We start from the raw sequence: 6,000 nt of genomic DNA, 5'->3' as shown, positions 1-6,000 counted from the left end.
GTGAACAAATAAAGAAACATCTAGAAACTTGTTCTAGATCAAAAATTTCGTGGCCCTCCATACAGAGAAAGAGGGAAATTATTTTGTGCATTGATGTATGAAGATACTTGCCAACACAAAAAAGAGGAAACAAATTGATAGCATATGGCTATCATCATGGACGGCCAAGCATAAAGAAAAGAGGAAACTATTTCCAACCTTGGTATTTTGATAGGAATGGGAAATAAAGATTGTGCTCATGAATATGTGATATTCAATAGAAAAGAGGAAACTACCTCTTCAAGGCAATCCCTCCTCCTATAAATATCACACCTCATTCACAATGTTGAATACACAAGTTTTGGAGTTTGAGAGCTTCTCTCTCTAGCTTGGCCGCCCCCCCCCCTTCTCTCTCTCTCTCTCTCTCTCTCTCTCTCTCTCTCTCTCTCTCTCTCTCTCTCTCTCTCTTCTTGCTCTTTTATTCTGGTACCTAGGTCTTCATTAGACATAGGTTTTTGTATTAGCTCTTTGACTTTAAGACTAGTTCTTGAGTCACTGCGTTTAATAGTGCCCAAACACTAAATCCTTTCTAAACTCGAAGACTCGAGTGGTATAAACTATCGTGGTTACTCGGATTCAAGAAGACTCAAAGAGACAAGCTAAGTAGGGAGACGAACGATTCAACCTTTCCAAAGGCTTCTCAACGCTCAAGCTTCTAACGAGGTTGGTACCGAGTGAAAACTCTTTATAGTTATTAATTTTAAATTATATGTTCATGCACTTTGTCTAGGTAGTAAAATTGTTTTACGTGTTTTAACGAATTTTTTATATTTCGGCACTTGCTAGAAGTGATAAATTATTTTTAATCGTAGATCTATTCCAACAGCCAGTTCATTTATTCACATTCTAAGGAACAAAGCATGAAGTGATATACATTGCATTTCAGCAATCTTGTACATTAATTCCATATCTATGAGATATTCACTAAGTTGTTCATGACATCTTCATAACATAGTACGTCATCAATAGGTCTTGTCTATATCACATAGTGAATCTAGAACTCTGACTTTCTCAAATGAGAATATGTGAGCTATAAAATGACATGTCTCATTTCAAGATTGAGGTAAGCATGGTGTAATTCATACATAGTGACTTTCAGACAGAAGAGGTTAAATGATTTGTTCTTGTACTCTCTCTAGAAGTACACTAGTCAATTCAGTATCTTCAGAAGATACATAGGAAGAACTATAGAGTCTCCAACTCTCTATGTCTCATAACCAGACATCATAGGTTCTCCTAACAATCATACTGAGATCAATAGCCCTTTGATCCTTAGATTGTGAATATACTGTTTTAAGCAAACCATGAAGAGTTTGTTAATGAAAATCTATATTTGACTCTTCATTTGTTGTTAGGTTTGTTCAAGAACTAAAGACTAAAATTTATCATAAAGCTTCAAACAAACAAGGAAGAATGAAATTAAATTTCAACTCTTTATTATTATTCAGCAGTTACAGTATCAATCTTCTTGAAACTCTATTACATCAAATGCATATAACAACTACTACTCTTCTTGTGGGCATCAAGGCGAACATCGACGCCATACGCGAGGGCGAATGGGGTTTCACTGGTCTCATTTCGCGTGGTCGTCCGGTATGCCCATTACACGAATGGAAACTCGTCAACCCACGCTCATTTCTTCTCCTCCAACTTTTTCTTGAGGTTTTCTTTGATCGTGCTATTCACTGCCTCTACATGGCCATTGGTCTGCGGATGCTTAAGGAGGAAAATGACTTGGTTATCTTCAACTGTTCGCAAATCTCGCGGACACGCGCGTTGTCGAATTGCTTTTCCTTGTTGGTCACGATTGACACGGGAATCTCAATGGAAAATTATATTTTTCTTGGTCGTGTTTGCCTCTGTGATCTTTGCTAGCGGTTCCGCCTCCACCTATTTGGTGAAGTAGTCGATCGCGATGATCGCATGCCTATACAACCGCGGGGCCATAGGTAACTCGCTGATAAGGTCGATCCCTTATTTCACAAAGGGCCGAGCATGATGATCGGGCAGAGGGGCGTAGGTGCCTAGTGTTGGACGTGGGAAAATCTCTGGCATTTGTCACACTTCTTGGCTCACTCGTGCGAGTCTTTTTCAAGGTTGTCCAAAAGTACCCCAGTCTTAGGAGTTTTAGTGTCAGAATGTCCGGCGGCATGGTTTTCACATAAGCCTTCATGGACCTCGCGGAGTGCGCTCTTTGCTTCACGCTCGTTCAGGCATCGAAGTAGTAGCATCGAGTATCCTCTCTTGAATACGGTGTCTCATGTCATCGTGTATCTTGATGCCAAGCTTTTCAGCTTTCTCGCCTCCGCTTTGTCTTGAGGTGTGAATCTTCGCTTAAGGTATTCCACCAGCAGTGTCATCCATGAAGGTGATGGTGCATCCTCGATCACGCCTACGTCATCTCTCGAGACATATGGCCTGGTAACCACTTCGATGGGGACGCGTCCTTTGCTTTCCTCGTCTATGCCAGATCCGAGGCGTGCAAGCACGTCGGCCTCAACATTTGCCTCGCATGGAACTTGCAAGATCTCGAACCATGAGAGAGCCTCGAGATTCCTCTGCGTTTTTTACATGTATGCGATCATGTTGGATTCCTTGGCCGCTGGCAGTCCAGATCTACTGTATAACCTGTCTTGTTATGTGTTGTTAAGAACAACTGCAAGAAGAACAAGCAACATATAATAAAAGTACGTAAATGACACCAAGAGTGGTAACTCAGTTCGGCCTCAAATGCCTACTTTGGGGGGATACGTATCTCGGTGAAAAGAGTAAATCCACTAGACAATAGAATGAGTACAAGATGGAATACAATGGATGATCACCTTCCACTATTCCTAACTCCAAGCTATTCTATGGTGTTACTAACCTAGGCCCCCCCTAGATTTGAGCTCCCATCACTTTTCACTCTTACACTCTCTCAGTGTATCAGTGTATAACAATAACAATAATAACAACAACAATTGCAAAATTCTAGGTTTTTGTTCGCCCAAAAAGAGCCAAAACCTAGAGAACCAAACGCACACACTTTTTTCTTGAAGAGATGATTTCGGCGTGTAAACTTTGATGACATTTCCTAGGGTATGGCATCTCTTTTATATGAGACAAGAAAAGAGAATGTACTATGATTAGACACCAAGATCGATGGCGCACATCAGGACGAGGATAAACAAAAAGGTGTCAGTGAGGCCACGTCATTTTCTGGCACAAAGTGACGAAAGATGTTATGGGCAATAGAGTTGCCTAAACCAAAACGCCAACCTCAATGTAACAATAATCTCCCCCTTTTGGCTTTGAGAAGGTAAAAGTCGATACTTGCAAAACTGAGCGATCAACATATGCCGTACTGTAAGATCACTCATGTGACAGTGACTGATAGAGGAGAACAAGGCACTGCAAGATTCACTCATGTCACAGTGACTGACAGAGGAAAGCACACGCACAGAACATAGCAACTATAACATAGCATATTATCAGCATCAGAGTAGTTTTCAGAGTATTATAATTGACTCCCCCTTTTTGCCAATCAAAGGCAAACAAGGAAAATCAAGGAACAAAAAAAAATATATTCAGACCAGATGTTCAAGAAGAAGATGGAGGAAAAGCAGGAACTCATAAAAACTAAACATAATCATTAAAATTCGGAGGATCAATGGGATGTAGAGGATGTGGCACCAGATAGCATCTTTGCGAGAGATTCCTCCATGTCCTTCTTGCGCTCACTGGATGTGGCAATGAGCATGTCCTGGTGCTTGATCTTGTCAACGATGGAGAGATCGATCAGCTTCTTGATGTCAGTTAACATGGGAGGAACAACAAGAGCGTCAGGAGAGAAGAACCTGGCATGAGGGATACTGGACTGGGGCGGCTTCTTGATGTCAGCAACATGATGCTTCTGAAAAAGCTTGTAGAATTGTCTGGTCCCATTGACAGTAGAATTGTCAAACATCGAGCGTCTGAATCATCGACATTAAACTGAAGAAGCTGATCTTCTAGTAACTATTAGTGACGAGGATGAAGATATGATGACAGTGAGGTACACATCGTTTATGAGGAAGAAGATGTCGATGTTGATGTAGAAGAGGATATTGTAGGCAATGATGACGATCAATGATAATTTTTTTATGTAACCACGGTTTTCCTCCACCATATGTGAGGTCTTTTAATAAAGAGAAATTCCCTCATTTGCCACCAATTTCATAACATTTTCCCACTTTCCACCAAAAGGCTAATTTGGCCCAAAATCCCACCATCATATGTGTAAAAAGTCAAATTTGCCATTCACTATTATTTTCTAATTATCTAATAATTAAGTAAATGACTCAAATTAAAATAAAACATGTTGTGTCATTTTATGACAGACGGTAATAGAAATGAGTGTAATTATATTTTCAATATTTAAATAAGTAAGTTAAATAAATAAATATTTAAATAAAAAATTGTTAAGAAAATAATAGTGAAGTGCAAACTTGACTTTTTACACATGGGCTGGTGGCATTCTGGACAAAATTAGCCTTTTGGTGGAAAGTGGAAAAATATTATAAAATTTGTGGCAAATGAGGCAATTTCTGTTTAATAAAATATCTGTGGTACCGTCCACGTTTCTTTTATAAAATGTTGTTTACTTAGATTTGAAAATCTTATATTGTTTACAAATATTGTTTTCATATTATATGATTCTTTAATAAAATGTTATTTTCATATTCTAGGATCTCGACATCTACAGGAGCAGGTGTAGATCCGCATCAGACACCTGGTTCTCAAGGTCCACCATATACACCGACTTTCCGAGCTCCTAAGAAAGTAACAGGACCAACAACCAGCTCAACGTCGGCGAAAGCAACACATGGCGTACCCGGTGCGAAGCCGGTCAAGTGGGACGCAATAAACCAAACCTTCTACCAAGATACGAGAAAGAAAAACCCAAAGATCGGACTATTGAACACCCGCCTCGGCGCTTTGGTGAAAGCCTATGTCCCGCCTACAGTTTGTGATTGGAGTGAAGTGACTCCCCAGACAGTGTCTGCTATTCTTAGCGCAATTCGTTCTGAGTTCACTTTCGTGTACGCAGATCTCGAAACCGGTAATGATATTCCAGCGGATTGCTTTAAGAATACGATTGACCAGGCTATTCTTCGGAATACCAAACAAAGGCGACGTAACCAGAAGGCTCGTCTATCAAAAAAGTTCCGGTTGGACTTCTACGGGAAAACAAATATTGCCAAGAACGAAGTCCCAACCGGATATAGGAAAGATGATTGCGAGACGGTGGTAGACGAGTTCTCAACAGACAATTCGAAGGTAATGTAATATTTTAATAAATCATGTTATCTTCTAACAGATCGAATAATGACGCAATTAAATATTTGCAGAAAAAGTCAGAACGCAGCAAGGTAAATTCGTCGAAGAAGAAGACAAAGTCGACACAAGGATCGCTTTCTTACTTGGCTCATCGTTATATTAACCTAAGTTATTCTAATTTTGTATTACTTATTTTGCACTTAAATATAATACTCATATTTTCATACAAATTGCAGAGTAAGGAAGATGGGACCTTGGGCTCCGCGTTAGAAACGTGGGAGAAAAAGCACCATAACAAAAAAGGTGAATGGACGACAGACTGGGCGAGACAAGCATATGTAAGTTATTTTTGTTAATTACTATTATATTATTTACTTAATAATCAATTTTCGATAATCTTATTTTTTTTACATGTCTGTAAAGGCAAGAATAGTCGATCAAGTGGCGGATCTTTAGCCACAAGCAGAGGAGCAAGGCGCACCATTTAACTTGGACGACGCAGAGCAGTACGCGTTGCAAGACGTTCTCGGGCACCATTAAGATTGGTATGTTGGGATAGGTCCCTCGGTCCCGAGATCATCTTGGGCCATTGCTTAGGCCATTGACGAGAGCTCGTCATCAAGTTCGTCATCGCGGGGCTTTCCAGATCCAGCGGTTAGCAAG

This window comes from Urtica dioica, chromosome 4 (genome assembly GCF_054948205.1).
Source record: "Urtica dioica subsp. dioica isolate 48M chromosome 4, U.dioica_male_clone48M_v1_H2, whole genome shotgun sequence".
Classification (NCBI taxonomy): Eukaryota; Viridiplantae; Streptophyta; class Magnoliopsida; order Rosales; family Urticaceae; genus Urtica; species Urtica dioica.
Note: the sequence above shows the minus strand (reverse complement) of the source record.